The sequence below is a fragment of the Lissotriton vulgaris genome, chromosome 4_1, assembly GCF_964263255.1.
Source record: "Lissotriton vulgaris chromosome 4_1, aLisVul1.2, whole genome shotgun sequence".
NCBI lineage: Eukaryota > Metazoa > Chordata > Amphibia > Caudata > Salamandridae > Lissotriton > Lissotriton vulgaris.
In genome coordinates, this window is record NC_141691.1 from 818,548,273 (window position 1) to 818,568,988 (window position 20,716).

The window sequence follows — 20,716 nt, forward strand, 5'->3', positions numbered from 1 at the left end:
AAAAAAAAATATATATATTATTATAAAAAAAAATAATACATCTAATAACCCACATACACACACATGTAGCTACTCACAAACCCATGCAGCCACTTATACACATAGTGAAACACTAATACATATATTTAAATATTTAAACATTTCTCACTAATATATGTATTCACTAAGGTACACTTAATAAGCCAGTTAACCAATCCATTTTGTTTTAAAAAACCATCCATTTAGACACATATTTAAACATTTATTCTTCCATTGACTTTTACATATACATATATAAAACATATTTATTTTTCAGAAAGACACACAATCACTGGATGGTGTCATCAGTGATGTCATGAGTGATGTCACTGACCATGTAATGAGTGATGTAATATGTGACGTCATCAGCAGTGCATTGCAGGCGAGCAAGTTATAGTGAGTCCAACTAACTATAACGTGGGAATTTCAATGGTTTTATGTCAGTAAAATTTCCAGCTAACTATAACTGGTGTGAAACCTATGTTTTTTACAGTGAATTTAACAGGTTTTTTAAATGCTAATTCCTAACTATAACTGGTGTGAAACCTATGTTTTTTTCAGTGAATATATATATATATATATAAATAACATACTGGCGGTCGCCAGTAGGTAGTCATAGTTAGAATCTACTTTCCATAGGAAAAGTGTTTTTTGATTTTACAAAATCTCTGACAACATTTGATGAATCCTCGTGAAATTTTCCCCAAAATAGGGATCGACTGCTCAGTTGGTGTGTTGAAAGTTTTGTGGTGATTCATTAAGCCGGGGCTGAGAAAAAAGGAGGGTCCCAAAGCACGCTTTCTCCATGTTATTTTCACTAGGAAACTTTATTACAGGCTACAGCCCGACCTGCTGAACGGAATTACACCAAATTTGGCCAAAAGATAGGTCTTGGTTTAGAGTGCACTGAGGAAGAGTCGTGAATCATCCCGAGCACAAGCTCAATTCTGATTGGCTGCCAACACTTCAACCCAGGAAGTGTTAGTAGCCATCTTGTGACTCGGTAACCGAGTCACAAGAAATAGGGTGAAACAAAGATTAAAAACATGAAAGGGGGCAGGGTAGAAACACCCTGACCACTAGGCCTGCTCAGGGGGTCCCACAAGGACCCCCTGGGCCCCAAAAAAAGGCATTTTTGTTCAAAACAAATCGGCCAAATTGGTGCAGGGGTTTCGAATCCGGCCGTGAAAGAAAAAACACACAAAGCGCGTGCTCTTTGTTTTTGAAAGCCCCCGGGTGGGCCAGGTCCCGGGGGCACTCACCAATTAATTTGTGGAGCCCTGGGGACCGCCACCTCCCGGGGACTTATTTAATTGTATGCATGGGGCACTGCAGCCCCCCACAGGCCCGGGGACCACCACCTAACCGGGGATCTGTTTTAAAATTAAAATCATGCCTGGGGGTAGTGCCCCTCCTCATGCCCGTGGACCATCCCCTCCCCGGGGCACATACTGATTAAAAATGCGGCGGTCCTTAGCAGACCCTCATGGCCCAGGTGACCACAACCTCCCCGGGGCCTTAAAGACTTCGGTGGGGGGCCACAGGGCCCCCCTCAGGAGCCCTTGATGGCCCTGGGGACCGCCACCCCTCAGGGCTGCCTCCTGCCATGTCCCAGGGTGCCCAACCGTGGGACATTTCTGTTTGCTATGGCAGGCAAACTCTGCTTTGCTTCATAGAAGCGAGAGCTGGAAAACCTGCTCTCGCTTCAATGAAGCAAAACAGATTGCTTTTGAGCAAGGGGAGCTGCATGTCAGCGGCTCCCCTTGGGCAAAAGCAATGCCAGCTCCCACAGGAGGCGGGGAACCGGCGGGACCGTGGGGGCATTTGGGATCCCCCCACTGTCCCCAATACAAAGGGATAGCCCTGGGGGATGGGGTCCCCAGAGCCAGGAGTGGCCCAGGAGGGGGGCCTCACGGCCCCCCTCCGCGTTCGTTTAAAAAAAAATTGGCCTGGCCCCGGGGGATGGGGTCCCCGGGGTCAGAAATGACTCTGGGGAGGGGGCCACGTGGCCCCTCCTCCCCACAAATATAACAACAAATAAATAATCCATGCCTGCCCCTGGCGATGGGGTACCCGGGGCCAAAAGTAGCCCAGGGAAGGTGTTCCAGTCAGCCATCCTCCCATAAAATAGGAATTTAAGAAAAAGAAAAAAGAAACCAGCTACTCACCGGAGGCCCAGCCCCCTCCCTGCAGCTCTATGCAAATGTGCCCCCCGGTGCATTGTAAATTGGGAGATTAAGTCCACTTCAATACTGAGGGTCCCTGGGGGCCAATTAGCCCACCAGGTACCTCCAGTAGGCGCCACAGAGCTGCGCTGCAGAGAGGTGGTCCGAAGCCACGCCTCTTTTTACACCTCTCTTCGACAAAGCTCTGAGGTGCTTATTGGAGGTTCCTGGTGGGCTAGTTGGCCCCAGGGACCCTCAGGATTCATGGGGACATAATCCCCCAATTTACAATGCGTCAGGGGGCATTTGCACAGTGGTGCAGGGAGGGGGCAGGGCCTGATATAACAACTTAGCAATCCTGCTGTGATGAACTAACTGGAGGTAATTAAAGGCGTAGTCGGCCTCCAAGGTTGAAGTTGGGGGCTATCTACCCCTCCTGTTACCTCCAGTAAATCCCACACAGTGGCATTGCTAAAAGGTTTTCGGAGGCCACGCTCACCTTTCTCCACCAGTCTGAAAATGCGACTGCTATTTTATATTTAGAAATTAGCATTAAAAAACCTTTGAAATTCACTGAAAAAACTATAGGTTTCAGGCATGTTATAGTTAGAAATTAGCATTTACAAATCTAGAAATTCACAGAAAAAAACAAAGGTTTCGGGGAATTTATAGTTAGTTTGACATTTCACTTCTACAAAACCAGAGAAATTCCGCTGTTATAGTTAGTTCAGCTAACTATATCTCGCGCCCCCACAATGCACTGCTGATGATGTTACATATTACATCATTCATGACATGGTCAGTTTAAATATGTTTTACATATATATGCCAAGGTGTATTGAAGAATGAGTGGGTGTATAAGTGTCTGGATGGAGGATCTGGCAGCCTTGCCTTGTAGAAGACAGTCTGCCACAGGGGTCTATGATGAGGGCAACTCTAGATTGGGATTAAAAAGATAAGGGTAAGCCTCCACAGAGGTGTGAGAATCTTTGACTGTTACTTGAGCACAAAAAATTAATCATCAAATCCTCACATGTTTTCCAAATACAAGTGAGTAAAAGCTGGACATTTAAGACTCGACACTAAAGATCTGTCTGCACCTAGGACTAGAACATCTGTCATCTGTCTGCACCTTTCAGCTGAATACACTCATCTATCAGTTTTTAGGCGAGAGTATAGAAGTCAGGAAAACTGCTCTGGTGGGAAATTTCAAAGCATCACCATGCAGGCATAAATTGTAGGGATCGTTACTGAGGATATTTATTGTCAGAACTGAAGGTAACATTATGAATGTACTGATCTTGAGCTTATCTTCTCTGGAGATGCAGTCTGACGCTGATGAAAAGACATACCATTTTCAGTAGGCATTTTTCTGTCTGCTCTCAGGCAGGATCAACAGGCCAGAATGTTCGTGTAGAGATCTTCAAAACAGACATGAGAAAATTAAGCCCTGGGGGTGTGGTGCAACTTACACAGGGAGGGTCAGCTACATGCTAACTACATTTTCTAAGCATCCTGTGGATGGTGTGGTCCTCACTAAAGAGTCTGGAGGCACTTAGGTAGGAAGTAGGGGGCATATTATCAAGGGATTTATCTCTCCTTTTTTGGCTTTAAAAGCCAAGAAAGCGGAGATAAAATTATATCAGCAGTAGGGTGCTAACACGCAAATTCGCATGTTAGCACCCTTTTCTCTTTGCTTCCCTTTGCATCTCTAATGAGATGCAAAGGGGGCGTTCCAGAGAAAGATAATAGGAGAAATGTTGTTAAGCGACATTTCTCCTATTATCAAGGATATCCCTAACCCTGTTAGTGATAAAAAAAAGCAGTGGTTAGCGCTGCTTTTTTTACACCTAGTATTTTCTTGACTTAGCCATGATATCCTATGGAAGGTGGATATCATGGCTAAGTTTGTGAGCCCCTATCATCAAGCTAACGCCAAACTTCGAGAGATTATCGTTGGTTTTCCAGCGATAATCTCTCATTTGGCAGTTAGCGCGAGGATTTTTGTTACTTCTGAGATAAGCGTTGCTAAAAGCACGCTATCTCAGTGATAAAAATCCACGCTACCTGGCGATAATTATCCTAGCGCTAAGTGCGCTTAGCGATAATTATCACTGGGGCTTGATAATATGGCCCTACGTTCTTTATTCCATGCTAGGACCTAATGTTACAGCCACAGTTTTCTATTACCTATCAGGGTTCCATCCTCCCTCCAAATGAAATTAACTGCTAGTCTTACCCCAATGCACAGCCCCCAACATTTAATGCACCTCACATTTTCAGAGCATCTAAACTGAACATTCTGTAAAATATCCACAGAACCCAAGCATACACATACGAACCCTATCACTACACACCACATTGTCTTCAGGTGTATTTAATGTCATTGCACCTAGAACACTGTGGCCACATTGTGAGGTATCTTTTGGAAGACCTATGTTCTTCATACCTTTATACACAGTAGATGTGTTTTTGGTGCTTGTTAGTTTGCCATTACCACGAGTTATGTAGTGTTCCTAACACCTTTTGATGGCTGGTTTGCTCTTTGAGCCCTTTGAGTTATGTTGTGCTTTAATTCCACCATGAACTCTCATTGCAGTGCAATTAAACATTAAATAATGTTGCCTATATGATAGACCCAACTGAAGACAAACCATGAGTTCCAGACATATTGATTTCTTCTTTCTGGCTGAACCTCGTGTCTCCAGCACCTGAGAGCTTAACGTTTGATTACTTCCCTGCCATGGCGCTGGTTCCTTAGGATGCCACAACAGGTAGCTCTAGGACATCTTACAGTGTCCCCAATACTGTGGAGGGGCCATGCAGGGTCACTTTGTTGGTTTTATTACTAGTTGCCTCAGGGAGCAGTAACTCTCTAATGGGCAGGTATTTTTCTTTGAGCTTAATCGTGGATGGAAACCACACTGTCAGCCACTCAGTTGGTTAATTGATTTGAGTTGTGAAGTGAATTCAGGAGTTTGTCTAAAATTGTCTTTATGGAATTGGACGATAGCTTGGAAAATTACTTGTGTTACAAATGGAGTCCAAGAGTGTTTGAGACAGTCAGAGAGCATAGGTTGATGGAAACACATGTTGAATAATGCATTGATATGACCAATTGAGAAGGCAGAATCCTTCTAATGGGTCAAAAGTAAATGCAATTTTTAGGGTGGATAAAAGTGCATTTTGCTTGCTTGCAAGAACTGCTTGCAAGTGAACTTGACAATCAGATTCCTAAAATTGGGCCTGAATTGTGCTATTCATTCGACCGAGATAGGATAGGGGCTCTTTGAAACCACAAAGATTTCTACCAGACAGGTGCAGATCTGTAAATATGAAGGGCCGTGAAAATGCTGTCCTGGTGGAATAGACAACAGCCTGTCAAACACTTAATAACGCTTGTTGTTTTATTTACATATGAAAAAGTCACTCTATCCAGTAATCAAATTATTTGACCCTACCATGAGCAAAGGACAAGTCTTTATATTGAGAAAATATACAAAAGACATGAAACTTTTGTATCCATCAAAAAACTTTTTGGGGGTTGATTGACCATAAAAGTACAATGTGCATTATAAAACCTAATGGACAAATAGGAAATAATTTATTAAATTGTAAGTTGTAAACTACAGGAACATTAAAACGAGTTTTAGATAATATCAGTTGCAGCCGCAATATAAACAAGTCCTTCCTATTACCAAGTGGAAAGAGTGACAGCAAAAACCTCTAGTAGTCCTAAAGTGGACTATAAAAGGTCCACTTTGCTGTCTGGATTCTCCTAATGACAAGACATAAGATGCCATAAATATTTCCATGGTTAAAATGATAAAACATTGCATATAATTACGAAATTATAACAGTTAGATGGGGTAGTTTGGAGCTTCTACAGTTTCCTCCTAATACCCCACATGTTGCCCGAATATTTTGTGAGTGAGCATGAGAACTAGGGTCTTGGATCAGATCTAAGAATTTGTAGTGCTTTATCATGCTCACGAGTTCCCAGCTGTTAATACATGTGCAAGTGATTCCATTGCTGTAGTGCAGCTAGAACAATCCTGGGAATGTGCTGTGTTACAGTGCCAAGTGCTAGTGCAAGAGTTCTGAGGTCACTAGGTATCCGGATGATGTCTAAGTAGCTTTCCAGAGAACTTGCCATTTCAAAGTCGTGAAACTCTGTTGTTAACCTACCCCACGATGAGTTACTACGTTTAGTCCAGGTTACCCAGTCCTAGTACAGTGTTTTCACATGTTTTTTATTGGGAAGCTGTAATGGGTTAGAGTTATCCCATTGATGATGTAACCCAATATCAACCAGTTGATCTTGTTAAATGTGTCCAAGGAGCTAACTACCTCAAGAGCATTGGAATAGGAATGCAGTTCAAGGGTAGACCTGATTCTCTACCAGAATAACAGGGGGTGTAATTTAGCCATGTCTGCAGTGGATTTCCTGCCCAAAAACAGCTTTGAGGGAAGGAGTTGTATGCTCTGGGGTAATGACACCAGACTCCTCAAAAATGTATTCTCGGATGTAGAGAGATCGACCAACCTATTGAAGCCCCACGATTCGGCCCCATATAGAGCACAGCTCACCACCATAGAGTCGTAGATCTGAAGGGCAGAGGCCGCAGGTTTACTAAAAGACCACCTCCTTTTCTGAATCATTACTAAAAGAGGTGCAATACTCTTTTCTCAGGGCCGGATTACCTGTTTATGCTTCAAAATTGACTTTTATATATGTGGTTTCCAGGACATGTCTTCAGATAGCTTTATACCCAAGTACTCAAAGTTACTGACCCTCTGTAGTGCAATGCCATCTAGGGTTGGTCTCCCTCTGTAAGATTTGCGTGGATTTATCATCATGAACTTCATTTTTGTTGCATTAATCTCAGGGCCTTACATGTCACAAAATCCTTGATTTTATTTAGAAGCAGTTGGAGACCCCTAGGGGTTTTTGACTCTACCAAAATGTTGTCCGCCATCAGGAAGGTCACCCTTTTTTCCCTCCCCAGTGTGGGTGAATCCACTGGAATCTGGGACAGGAACTCAGCTACCTTGTTCAAGAAGAGGGGAAAAAAGTTTTGGTGCCAGAACGCCCCTATTTAAATGGATTGTGTCAATGAGCAGACCTTGCTCGCCCCAATGCCTTTTGGCGTAATTGGCTCCATGGAAACGAATGGCTAAAGATAACATTTTCATAGTCATCCCATTATCTTTTAGCACCTGCCATAAGATGTTTCTTGGGACAAAATCGAAGGCAGTTTTCAGGTCAAGCAATGCAACGTAAAGGCTCCCCTGGCCAATAACCACGTTCTTCCAAAGTAGATGGAGAAAATGAAACACCTTGTTTATTGACCCCGTCTTCTGTCTGAACCAGCTTGGTATCGGTATAAAAAGTTATTATCACTTATCCATTCTTGGATCTTGGTCAAGAGGCTATGATATAATACTTTGTGGAAGGATTCAATGAGGCTAATAGACCTGCAGTTGCAGGGTTGGTTCCTATCAACTTTTTTGAAGATAGGGATCACTTTTGCTTCCTTCCAAGAGTCAGAAATTGGGGCACCCCTTGCTATGGTATTAGAGAGGGTCAAGGTATAGTTTGACCAGTTGTCACCATTGAATAGAAAAAGATCACTGGGGATACCATCAAGGCCCAGAGCCATTGCTCGAACAATTGAAGCAGTAAAGGCCTGAATTTCACTCTTGGTAAATAGATCTTTGGTGGTGATGCTAGGTAAATCAAGAAGGGGATACTAATGCGCCGGGCGGGAAACATCCTTTACGACACAACTTTTACCACGCAGTACCTTTACAACGCAGGTTTTTCAACGCAAGTCATTACAACGACTTCCGCTGGGGGCGCTCTAGGATAGGTAATAGTTTAATTTACTATCCAACACCTTTCCTACTATCCACGGGGACTGGAGTTGGAATAGTAAATTAAACTATTCACTATCCAGCATGCCCCAACGCAAGTCGTTGTAACGACTTGCGTTGAAAAACCTGTGTTGTATAGGCATGCGTGGTAAAAGAATGCGTTGTAACACATCGTGTACCTGAGTATACGATGTTAAACTGGTCAAGCCAAGCAGAGATTGAGATGTTGTTACCTAAAGGTAGTGGTCTCGCAAAGTGACCACAGGCGACTGAAGAACAAAACTTTTTAGTATCTTTAAGGGCACATGCTTCCCCGATAAGCTTCCACCTGTTCCCGTCCCACTTTCTCTTTGCTCTTGCTAGGGCTAATTTGTAGGACCTTCTTAAAACTCTCACATAGGCTATATTCTTCGTCTTAATTGCCATAGAGAGTTGTCTTTTAAAATGTCGACATTCACAATTGAACCAGACTTGCTGCCAATCCACATTTTCGGTGGTGCAGGGGGGGGCAACGAAATGCAAGGCCAACGGCTCGAAGTGATGGGAACGGATACCGGAGATCACATCCAACCCTCCCAGTTACTCGAGCTGGACAGTGATCTCTGACACGCAAGTTAATAGTTACTCCTTAATTAGCTGCAACTTGGTGTTATCCATGATCATTCTATGCCATTTGAGGTGACGTTATCATTGGTTGGGTGCAGCTCCCTTGTTGATAGGTGGCCTCTAGGTCTAGTAGAAGAGTCGCTCCATAGAGACACCAAGCTCAAGCTGAAGGGGTTATGGTCGATAGCAGTGCTCGTGCACTTGGACATGGGCCAAAGCCTTAAATCTAGTAGGATGTAATCAATATGGCTCATGCAAGTGGATCTGTTAAAGGTGTATGCTCCCAGTTTATCTGATTTGGCACTTTCGTTAGTGGATCACAGCCCGTACTCTAAAACTAAAGCATTTAGTTGAGGGGGCCGCTTGCGACCATTTCTTGATAGGGGGTAGATTGAGGGGTAGAACTGACCAGTGTTCATCCTCCTCTCTCACGTCACAGATGTCCTCCCTGTCCAGTGGCCCAAATGTCATGTTGAAGTCGCCCGCTAGGATCAGGGGGTGCAAAGAATCTCTTTCTTCCAGGAGCTCTTCGAGAGCCAGTAAAGTGTCTGATCTCTTCCCCCCTGGTTCCTATAGGTATACAACCTTTAGCACGCATTTTTTACAACGCACTACCATTACAACGCAGGCATTACCACGCATACCATTACAACGCATTGCGCTGGGGGGCGCTCTAGGATAGGGAATAAGTTTAATTTTCTATCCAACACCTTCCCTAGTGTCCATGGGGACTGGAGTTGGAATAGAAAATTATACTTACCATTATCCAGCACCTCTAAGCGCTATGCGTTGTAACGGTATTCATTGTAAATACCGCGTTGTAAAGGTATGCGTGGTAAAAGTATGCGTGGTAACGTCATACATCCATTCCTATAGCATAAATATTTTAGATGTCTAAGATATCAACTGAGTGACCCTTGAGTTGCATCCCAAGGATTTCTGGCCTTTCTGAGGGTAGTTCAATGGTTCTGCAGCAAAGCGCGATTCTTACCCATAACAATAATCCTCCTGAGGGGTGTTCATATTTTCTATTTATAGCCGAACGATAGTGCATAACATACCCAGCATATGTGCTGGGGCCACACTTCAGGTTTCTTGGAGGATGCAGATATCTAAGGTTTCGATTAATTTGTTCCAATGCGGGAGGGACGATTTCCTCCTCACCCCTGCCACATTCCACAAAACCATTGAATGTTTGGGAGAATCGTCAGGCGTTGAAGGAAATGGGGGAATTGCCCCTCCATGTAGGTTTCCTTCTTGAGCACTAGGGATATAAAGATTGGTGTAGGATTCTCCTGAGGGAGGCTCTATGCTAGTTCCTGAGTTCCCCCTTTTTGTTAAATCTCTTTGCCTATGGATGGCCTTGATAATTCCCTCTTTTAGCGGTCTGCAAGGTGAAGAGGTATTTAGACTTAAAATGGGTGTGACTATATGGGGGCTCTATTTCTGGTAGTGTGGCTTGATTCTTGAGTCAATCCTTCTTGGCTAAAGAAGACTCTTGGCCTAACGGAGTGACAGAAGGGTAGGGAGCAAGTGTATTTGGGGGTTTGTGCCAATTGATGTTTGAATTGGATGTTGGTCTTGCGGGAGGACAGGATCAAGCGACCAAAGCTATTAGGTTATGGACTAGCCTCCCGCCCACCAGGCACAATTCAATATAATCTGTGGGGCTATTGGAAAGAACACATCTTCTGGCCGCAGGATATTCTTCCTGATAACAGACCTGCAACCTCTAACATTGCGGATCCAATGGATTGATTTATTCTTAAGGGACTCTTGTGCCACTTGTGCATGGCAATTTTGGGCATGTTGATCATAAAGATATCACGAGGGCTTATTGCTCCCATGCCATTGGTTACTACCTTTGGAGGCTCCTAGCTAGGAGTTCCATGCTATGGGATCTTCCATGGTATACAGAGATTCCCTTACCTTGTAATTGCACAGCTGCTTTTACTATTGGTTCCCTATGTGTAATTACTTTGGTAGGGTTCGATCATCATCTTCAATGTCCACTCTGGTAAGAGTAATATTGGAGCCTATTAGCACTTTGGGTTTGTGTTTTCCTAATGGATTGTTAGTCCTAGGAGGCAGTATGTTGTGAATACACTATCCCCTCTGCCTCTTACTAGCAGATGATTCACCTGCCCTGTTAGGACACCTAGTGGGGACCTTAGAGCAGTGATTTTCGCTTGTAGGTCGTTGATAATCTTGTAAATGTCTGGGTCGGGCAAGACTTGCCCCTTGGGCAGCAAGGTTTTGCACTGTTCCTCTATAATTATGGAGTCATTAAGCAAATTTTGGAGGGGTGTGAATCTATTACTGAAAGTAATGGCTGAGTTGGACGGGCTTGGAGCCAATGTGGTGTCTAGGATTTCTGTTTCCTTGGTAACTAACGTGAATGGGTCAGGTTTCTGGCTGCATGTATTGGGTTTCTTAAACATATGTAGAATGCGTTTCTGTGCTGTTGGGCTTGTAAAAACTAAAGATAGCTTTAAATTATGATCAATAGCAGACACTGGTGGATCTAAAATAACTTCACATTCTACTAATAGGTTGTCAATTCACCCCATCGTGCTTTTGTTCTTTTTTGGCACTTTGCTTGAGGGAAGACCCTGAAACCCAAATCCCAATAGGAAACAATATGTGACTCTCAGCAAAATTTAGCAAGCAGCACCTGGGACAGCACAGTACCTGAGAGTTCGGAGAGCAGTCCTCAGAGGGCTGTCCCAGTCGAGCCTCTTCCAGGCTATGACAGGTGCAAACGGGCCCGCCATTGGCCCGGGCACGGCCTGTGCCACGAGGGGAGAGGCAGTGCTTTATGCGCAATGGCCACGCCTCCCCGTGACAACTCCGACAGGTTTTGGAGGCTGGTGTACCCTGGGCCAGCGAGTCCCACCAGGGCAATGAGAAAACAACCAGGGAAGAGACTGACAGTCCCCACCAGCAGAGCATACAAATATTGTGTATCTCATGGAGGTAGGTGTGTGCTATTGGAGTTGGCACAATTATTTCTATTAGAAGTCCACGCGCCTTTTAACAACACACACTCGCACGGCGAATCAACAGAACAAAAGACTTGTAGCGCTTCTCACAGGACCCATAAGACCAACATTTGTTTGTTTGTTTCTTAAAACTGTCTCTTTGGTAGTTTGTTTTGAAAAACAAAGCATTTTGCAGAGTGAAAAATGGATGCTGCTTAGAAAATGTACAGTGCCTTCAGAGGAGCTGTCATAGCAGGGGCTCCTTTAAAAGCACAGAGATTTCTACCAGACAGTTGCAGATCTGCAAATATGAAGGGCTGTGGCAAAGGGGAGAAGAGTTGGTGTAACGGCTAGGGCAGTAGACCTCGAATCTGAGGAACCGGGTTCGAGTCTTGGCAATGGTGCTGAACATCCTGTGATTCTGGGCACATCACTTAATCTCCCTGTGCCTAACAAAAAGGAATGTGTTCTCATGTAACACAACTGGTGCTATGTAAAGCGCTCTTATACCCGATACCGGGTCAAGTTTGGGCTATATAAAACTCAGTAAAAAAGAAAAATGCTGACCTGATGGAATAGACTACAGCTTGACAAACAATAAATAACCCTTGTAGTTTTATTTGCATGAGAAAAGGTTACTATTTTCAGTAGGCAAATTCTTTGATCCTATGATGACCCAGTCCAAAGATCAGGGCTTGATCCATCACCGTTATTTATCTCACTGCACCATCCCAGCTCAGAACCTGGCTATATGCAAATCAGTCTGTCCCTGGCCCAGTGCATCATGGGAACAGGGCAGACTAAACTACCAAGCCAATTCTTCACCAGAAAGGAGACAAGCTACCGGGGACCGGTTTCTGGCATTTCAGCCGTCTTTGGCCCGGCTTGCTTGAATCCTGATGGTGCAGTGAGAAAGGGACTCATGTCTGAGTATACCCTGCCACACCTATAAAAAACGGTGTTGGATCTAGCCCTGATCTCTTGACTGGGTGAGAGTATTCTGCTTATTTCAGAGACTCTGTCCATCACCACCCCTTGTTGTTTAATTATTTTGTCCACCATAAGCGTGGAAGGGTATACTCAGATGTGAGTCCCTTGCTCATTGCACCATCAGGATTGAAGAAAGCCGGGCCGAAGACGGCTGTAATGCCAGAAACCGGTCCCCGGAAGCTTGTTTCCTTCCCAGTGAAAGAATTGGCTTGGTAGTTTGGTTTGCCCTGTTCCCATCATGCACTGGGACAGGAACAGACTAATTTGCATATAGCCAGGTTCTGAGCTGGGATGGTGCAGTGAGCTAAAAAACGGTGTTGGATCTAGCCCTGATCTCTTGACTGGGTGAGAGTATTCTGCTTAATTCAGAGACTCTGTCCATCACCACCCCTTGTTGTTTAATTATTTTGTCCACCATAAGCGTGGAAGGGTATACTCAGATGTGAGTCCCTTGCTCATTGCACCATCAGGATTCAAGCAAGCCGGGCCGAAGACGGCTGTAATGCCAGAAACCGGTCCCCGGAAGCTTGTTTCCTTCCCAGTGAAAGAATTGGCTTGGTAGTTTGGTTTGCCCTGTTCCCATCATGCACTGGGACAGGAACAGACTAATTTGCATATAGCCAGGTTCTGAGCTGGGATGGTGCAGTGAGCTAAAAAACGGTGTTGGATCTAGCCCTGATCTCTTGACTGGGTGAGAGTATTCTGCTTAATTCAGAGACTCTGTCCATCACCACCCCTTGTTGTTTAATTAGCTAGCTCAGAGGTCACTAGAAACTTTCTCGAATTCACAAGAAGGGATTCGTTTCTGACAACCGCATAAACATGACAACTTTGTTTCCCAAGAATAAGAAATCAATCTCTAGAGTCGCGGAAACAATAGATAGCTATTTTACTCAGTCAATCGTTCATGCTTCGTTTCACCAGAGGTGCTGAGAAAATAGAGAGACTGGTGTTTTCAATAAAAAATATTTATTGAAAAGTCTTCCTTCTCAAGCATAAGAAATGTACCTCTACAATCGTAATACTGGTTATAAAGTACAGGGCCTATAATACGAAAAGTATTATAAATTAGTACTGTAAAAGCATGATATGGTTTCTAAGCCATAAATTGTTTTAAAACATATACAATACATACAGTGATAAAATAATGACTAAAAGTACTCAACTGGTGCTTCTAAAATACACCTATCCCGGTGTACATAACCTAAGTCTAGTACGAGGGAAGGAGTAAGTGAGGAGTAGATTAAGTTTAGTATTTCTCTGCCAGGAATCTATCCACGAATTCTCTAAGGGTCTAATCAGCTCTGTACCTTGGTTTAAAATGAAGGAGGTCTTGTATCTCTCTCTCAGGACTCAATTTCCCAGCAACCCGCAAGGGTATCCTGGAAATACTGGAGCTGGATTTCTCAGCAAGAGAAAAGACAGCGTCTCTCAGTGGGTCAGCTGGAGGGTCGGCTTCCTTCGGCACTTGCTGCAGCAGGGTGTCGGGCAAATAGTTAGTCAATCTGCTCCAAACCACTGGGTGTTTGTCTGGGTAAATCTAGGCATATTTATACTTTGAAGGTGCTGAGTTTGACGTGTGATTGGACTTAATAATGTCATCAAAGACTCAAAGGGGGTTTATCTCCGCTTTTTTGGCTTTAAAAGCCAAGAAAGCGGAGATAAAATTATCTCCCTATTACCTATCTGTCGCTAACACCAGTTAGCGACAGCTAGTAGGAGATAGCGACCATCTTGGGCCCCACTTTGCATGTCAGAGAAATTTATCACTAATGACATGCAAAATGGGCGTGCCAAGATGTTAGCGACTGGAAACAGTCGATAACATCGCTATCTCCTATTACCAACTTTTGGAGATATTTGCGCTAAGCGCGAATAGCTCCAAAAGCTAACTCCTGCCCTGAGCAGTTCTTAGCCATGTTATCCAATGGGAGGTGGATAACATTGCTAAGAGCATTAGCACGGTAATGCCTGAATATCGCTGACTTTTCAGCGATATTCATGCATTGCGCCGATTTTTATCGCATTTGCGATAAACCATGGTAATATCAAGGTTTATCTGCGATAAAAATCACCGCAGGTCGGTGATACATTTTTGTCTCTAACCAGCAATAGCGATAATTATCGCTATTGCTTGGTAATATGCCCCTCAGTTCTTCAAAAACGCCATGATTTCCTAGATAAATTAGTATTCAGGCAAGGGGAGGTCCCTGGCTGCTAAAGGCGTTTTTTTCTAGGAAATCGTTGTTGATTCTTGGAACATAGTGGAAGTAGCCATGCCGTATTTGGGCTGCATAGGCTCAGTCTAAATATGGTAATGATTTCTATGCCTATATAAGGATTGGATAATGTATACCTATATAAGGGCATGAATCAGGAAAATTTACACTAGGGTCCTAGATTCATTTCCAACAGTAGCACCAGTTTTAATATTTACAAGGTGGCGCTAAGCCACTTAGCATGGCTTAATTTCGCCTTGTAAATATACCCCTTTCCGCCGCAGTCCTCTGCAGCAAAGGGGCGTGCAATGGGTATTGCTATTGGTGTTCCACCGCAGCACCCATTGCTTTTTCATGCTGCCAGAGCGCGGCGCAGTTAAGAGCTGTCCTGATCAATGAGCCGCCATATTTTCAGGTGACACGCCTAGGCAATTGCGCGCTCTCACATGCGGGTTCGTTTCAGCAGCGCTCACCTGATTTCCAAGACATAGTGCATGCAATAGAGGGAAAAATTGAGCTGTGTCAGTGGCGGTGCGTCCATTGGGGGCGTTGGGGCGTTGCCCCACTAGCTGTGGATGACCGTCACGCTGAGGCATGATTAACAAATTCCAATTTGAATATTATAAATCTGAGCGTGAGTGCGCACTCGCAGCAAACTTCCGTGCGGCCGGCAACGCTAGCTCAGCTTACCCCCGGGACAAGATAGACATCGCGTTGGAAGGTGTGGGGGCGGGGCTGCGGCAGTGATTGACAGCGCAGCACAGCAGTCTACAGGAACAGCGGAGCTGCAGTGTGCGCAAGTCAATGTATGGCTACACATGTTTTGGACTTGCTTTCGCATGCGCACATGCTATAGTACTTTCCCCTCCCTCCCCAACAGCGTATCAGGGTGCGAGGGACCCGGGCCCCCTGGGTGTCACATGGGCAGGCATTAACCCTGCTCTTAGCCAATCCTGGCATAGTGGTGCTGCTACTGCAGCGCCAGGATTGGCTGAGAGCAGTCACCACGGCGCGCAAAGTAACTGTAGACCTTGGCTCGTGCGTGTCCCTGGTGCGTGTGTGAGTGTCTTGACTTCCCCTATGACTCAGCCGACTGAGAGAGATAGTCATTAGTGTGTTCTACACACCACATTTGCTCCACAACAAAGTATGCTGCTAATAAGTTCACCAAACGTAAGTTTTTTGTTTATTTCACTTGAGTCAGCTGTTGTTAGTTAAGTTTCTGTAACATAGCGCTGTGCTGGCGGTGCATGGTCATCGCTACTTAGGCGTTGGGCAGCGGCTCGCCTCACCGGCTCTTCTGCTTTGAACATTGATTGATTGTATTGAGACGGTGGGACCTGGCTGTCTGCCACCTCCTGGTTGGTCGTCGATATAAACTGGTGTATTATTCCCTCTCCCGCCCAGAGGTTATTTAGGAAATGTCTTTAGTTCCCTTTCCGCCTGTTTGCTCACGCGCGTTTTGAGAGAGTGTGTGCGGCAGCGCTGTATATGTTTGTCGATATGTATGTTGTGTAAAGTGTTTATATTTGTGAGTATGTGTATTGTGTATGTGTATATGCACGTGTTCCCGTGCAAGAGCAGATGAATTATCTATAGCGGGACTTCGATACCACCTGGTGACGTCTTTAGAACCCACAAGGTCGCCAGACATTCTGTTTTGTCTGCTTGCTGGACACAGGTCTTACATTCCCGTTTTCCATACTGATTGTAAGGAATTAATTTCGGCGCCATTTTTGTGCAATGAAATCATGTTAAACCGGTATGCGTTTATTTTTCGAATTCTTCCATGAGTCCTCATGTAAATGAATGTGGAGTTGGCAAGCATTTTCATTGTGCGTCTGCGTCTGGAGCTTCCTCAGAGATGTACAAAACAGTTGTTTACCCCGGGATCAGACGGCAGGCTTTGCCACAGCAAAACACCTCTGTCGAGGCCACCCCCCATATTTCTACCGGATGGCGAGCATGTGGGCAGGTGGTAACTTAACAGAGATGGTGTCAGGCCAGTCACTTATTTGGAACACCAAGCAGTAGCATGGGCAAACGATGAAAGTCATTGCAAGGCTGTATTCCAATATCGACTTGTTGTCTGCCTCCGAGGGTATTTACGAACTACCAAGATCCTAAGCTATTTGAAAGAACAGCAGCTCTTCTTTACAAATCTGAGGCAGCAATATTGCACGACGCATATGCATCTTACATGGAAGGATATTGCTTAGGTGGTCAGGCGGTAAGTTGTGGTAGCCGGAAAGCAGGGATATTAATGGTTTTTCCTTAACCTCAGAAAACAACAAAATGCAAAAGCCTGTTGTTTTCCTTGAAATTACTGAAATAGACAGCCTCAGTTTTAAAGACACGGAAAGAGCCAGCTCCGTGTTAGTGGAGCAGGTGCTTCGGCAGCTCTGCTGGCTGTGGAACCGAGGAAGTAGTCTGATATGAGCACTTCACATTCAAATCGGTCATAGCACAATCATGAAACTGTATGTGAAGGATGGAGATCCTGAAGCCAGACCAACTAATCATGCCATGGGCAGTCAGTATGGGGTCGAGGTTGCACTATATGATACGAGACAGGAATCCTAAATGTACTAAATAATCTATTGTCCTGAAGCCTTTCTGGATAGGATCATGCGGCAGCCTCGACATATATTCACGGCTGCTTCTGGTGTGCACTGTGTGAGCTTCATTTTGGTGTCCCGGTGAGCCACGCTTTTTTTTATTTTGAACGTATGTCCCGGTTTTTAGGACAAGGCCAAGTCAACCTGTGCAGTACAAGTGAACGGTGTGCGTTGTCTGATTCAGGCAGCGCAGAAGGATATGGACTGAATGCATGCTGCAGCAGAGGGGAACCAGGGTGGGAAGGACGGCAGGGATCTCAGGGCAAAGGTAATGCATATGGCTTCATCAAGTGCTCGTTGGCTGCCATCGTTTGCTTAATCTTAACTCTTGAAACCTTCTGTGCCACAAGTTGCCGGGCTGCACCTAATGCAATTTTTATGTACCTAAATAGAACATAAGGCGTGTGAAAAACAGTATTCCTCGTATTGCTCGGTTTAAGAGGACTTCACCCTTACTGGAAAGTGCCCTGATTGGGGTTTTGAATTTTTCCCGATTTTGAAAGTGTTTTGTGCATATCACAAAAAGTGATGAAAAACGTGTTGTGGGATGTAGGGGGGTGGGTTACCTCAGCTAATCTCAGCTACTGGTAATTACTTTGGACCTCAATCGAGTCCATCTTTTTGCCCCACAGTGCCTTCAAAAACCGGAACCAGGTGAAATGCGAAGGGGTTACATATGTTCCCCTCTCAGAGGAAATCGTGTTGGGTTGGACTGTTCTTGGAGGAAGACAAAGGCTGATTTACATAAGACTGGTGCCTGCCTGCGGTGACTTGATGTTTAAAAACAAGGCACTGTTCAGAGCAATTACCAGTGGCTGAGATTGATTCGAGAAATCCAACGATCACGTGTTTGTTTTTCTCAGTGTGATGCCCTAAATCCAATGGGTATGCCCAGACCTGGGTTTCATGCTCCCTAGGACTTAAGTTTCATGGTATTGATGAGACCTCCATAGGCTGAAAGAGGGGCGAGGTTGTGTGTGTATTGCTCAGAGGGCCCTGGCAGTGAAAGTACCACAATTGTTTTATGCCCCACCCCTTTCAAAAGTCACCAGCCGCCACTGAGCTGTGTAGAAGTTAACCTTCTCTGATTCCTTACAGAACTCTTTGGTGTTCGCTTCTCACGGGAACACACTGCCATCTGCTTTGCCGCCCCTCACTGGTTGTGTTTTTTTTTCGCCAGGAAGAGATATATCCTGTTCTGCGACTTAGGTCTCAGGCGCGAACAGAAGAAATGGAACGATTTTATGATCGCTTTCTCTGCCTCTTTTATGCCTTTCTCCCTCCAGGGGACAATATACTAGCAGTTTGTTTGCAATTTCCACTTTACACGGTGTATTGATGCAAATGCTACATTCTTGCAGGTTTTACTGTTTTAGATTTTTTTTTCCTCTCTCGGTACATCGCTCCGTCCACGTGTGACAGCACCAAAAAAGGTCAGGTCACTCAACCTAGATATTTAATATCAATGCTGAGTGTTTCAGACATGCTTTCTGCTTAGCAGGCATTTCACTTCTCCGCCTTTTCTGTTTTCTGACTCTGGATGAGTTGTGGGATAGATTTTTTCCACAGCCTGAAGGCCTCGTGGATAACACATCACCTCAAATCTTACTTATTTTTCCCGCCTGTGCGGAATAAAAGAAGGCGCCAGCATTTTGCAGCCTCCCCACTGACACCACAATGGTTTCATCTTATTTTTTTCCGAAGCTGCCCGCCAGGCCATTTCATGTACAGTAGCAGGTTGGTCTGTCACAGAGCCGGTGCCCTATGACTGCTGTTTACTTCTCAAGGACGCGGCCTTCTGGGCTGCAGTGTTCGCCATAAATACAGCAGAGAGGCCTGTGCATATTTTGAGAATAAAACGAATGATGTATAACTCTCTGCAGTTCTAGCTACCACATACTACAGCTGTGTATGAAATGCACACTATTTTTCATTTGACCTTTAAACCATGATGGTATCACAAGAATATTATAGGAAAAGAGAAACAATAAAATCACAATTACTTTAAAATCTCATGAAAGAAATTCATGAGTCTTAATATGGAGAATAATGGACACAGATGGGATTTCTGCTGACATGCAAATAAGGTCGGTGCTATCAACTGCTGTAGCACAAAAACCCTTGTCAGTTTCTTCCAGGGGTGAGTGGAGCACAATGTTACCCGGATATCCCACTGGGCTGATCGGGAGGAATTCCAAGATGGCTCTTCCGAGATCTATTTGATTGCATGTATAAAAAAAAATGAGAATACAAAACAGGGGATTTCAGAAAAGAAGAGGTAAAAACAAGCAAACAAGGAAAATAATGTATTTTATGGTTAATAAAAACTGTTAAAAACAGATATATATATATATATAGATATTCAAACAGGATACAGGACAATTTACACTTTTTAAGAAAAACGTCAATTATGTGGATGGGATGAAAAACTTACTAATTTATTCTGAAATATTATTTTAGCCATATGCCAAACGTACTTTCCTGTATCTAATTCCTTTAGTGCCTCATTTATGGTAGTTTTCCTCTAGTGCCTCATTTATGGCATAGGACAATATAGCAAAGCACCTTGCTGAGCTCCCCTACACCAAAGTGAAATAGCAGGAATGCACTGTATTTAAGCAATATGGTGCATTCCTGTCCTTTCTGCCTGCTCTGGGTAATTTTGGCAGCCTACCACCAATGTAGGCACCCTTGCAAGGGTGCCTCCGTTGTAGGTCTGATTGTTTTTGTGCAGGAAAGGGCATCTTCCTGCATAAAAGCAATCCTGCGAGGTGTTTTTCTCTTTCTATGTGTGCTTCTGAATGCATGCTGCATGTGTGCTACATAGAAAGAGGCAAAAACGAGGAGAAATTAGGATATTTCTCCTTGTTACGCCGCACCTTTGGAGGCATATGGATTTGACGCTTCCCTGTCACTTTGTACATCTTGGGCAGCGTTGAATTCCATGGGTGTTGCATGGGAAAAACACCTGCAATGTCCATGGAACACCTTCTGGGCACAGAGTAAGTTGACGCAGCTGTTTGCACTGTGCCGCCTTATTTGTGAATTATGAGGCCACTCAAAGCCATGCAAGGTGGCTTTTGCATGGCTTCATGAATGTTTGTGAGAGCACTGCGTCATGCATATACCACTTTACATCGTGCAAAAGTGATGCAGGGCTCTCGTAAATAAACCCTTAGTGTGGGTAAAACTGTATTAAAATTTTCATAAAACCCCTTGCCCGTTGCATATTTGTTGGGATA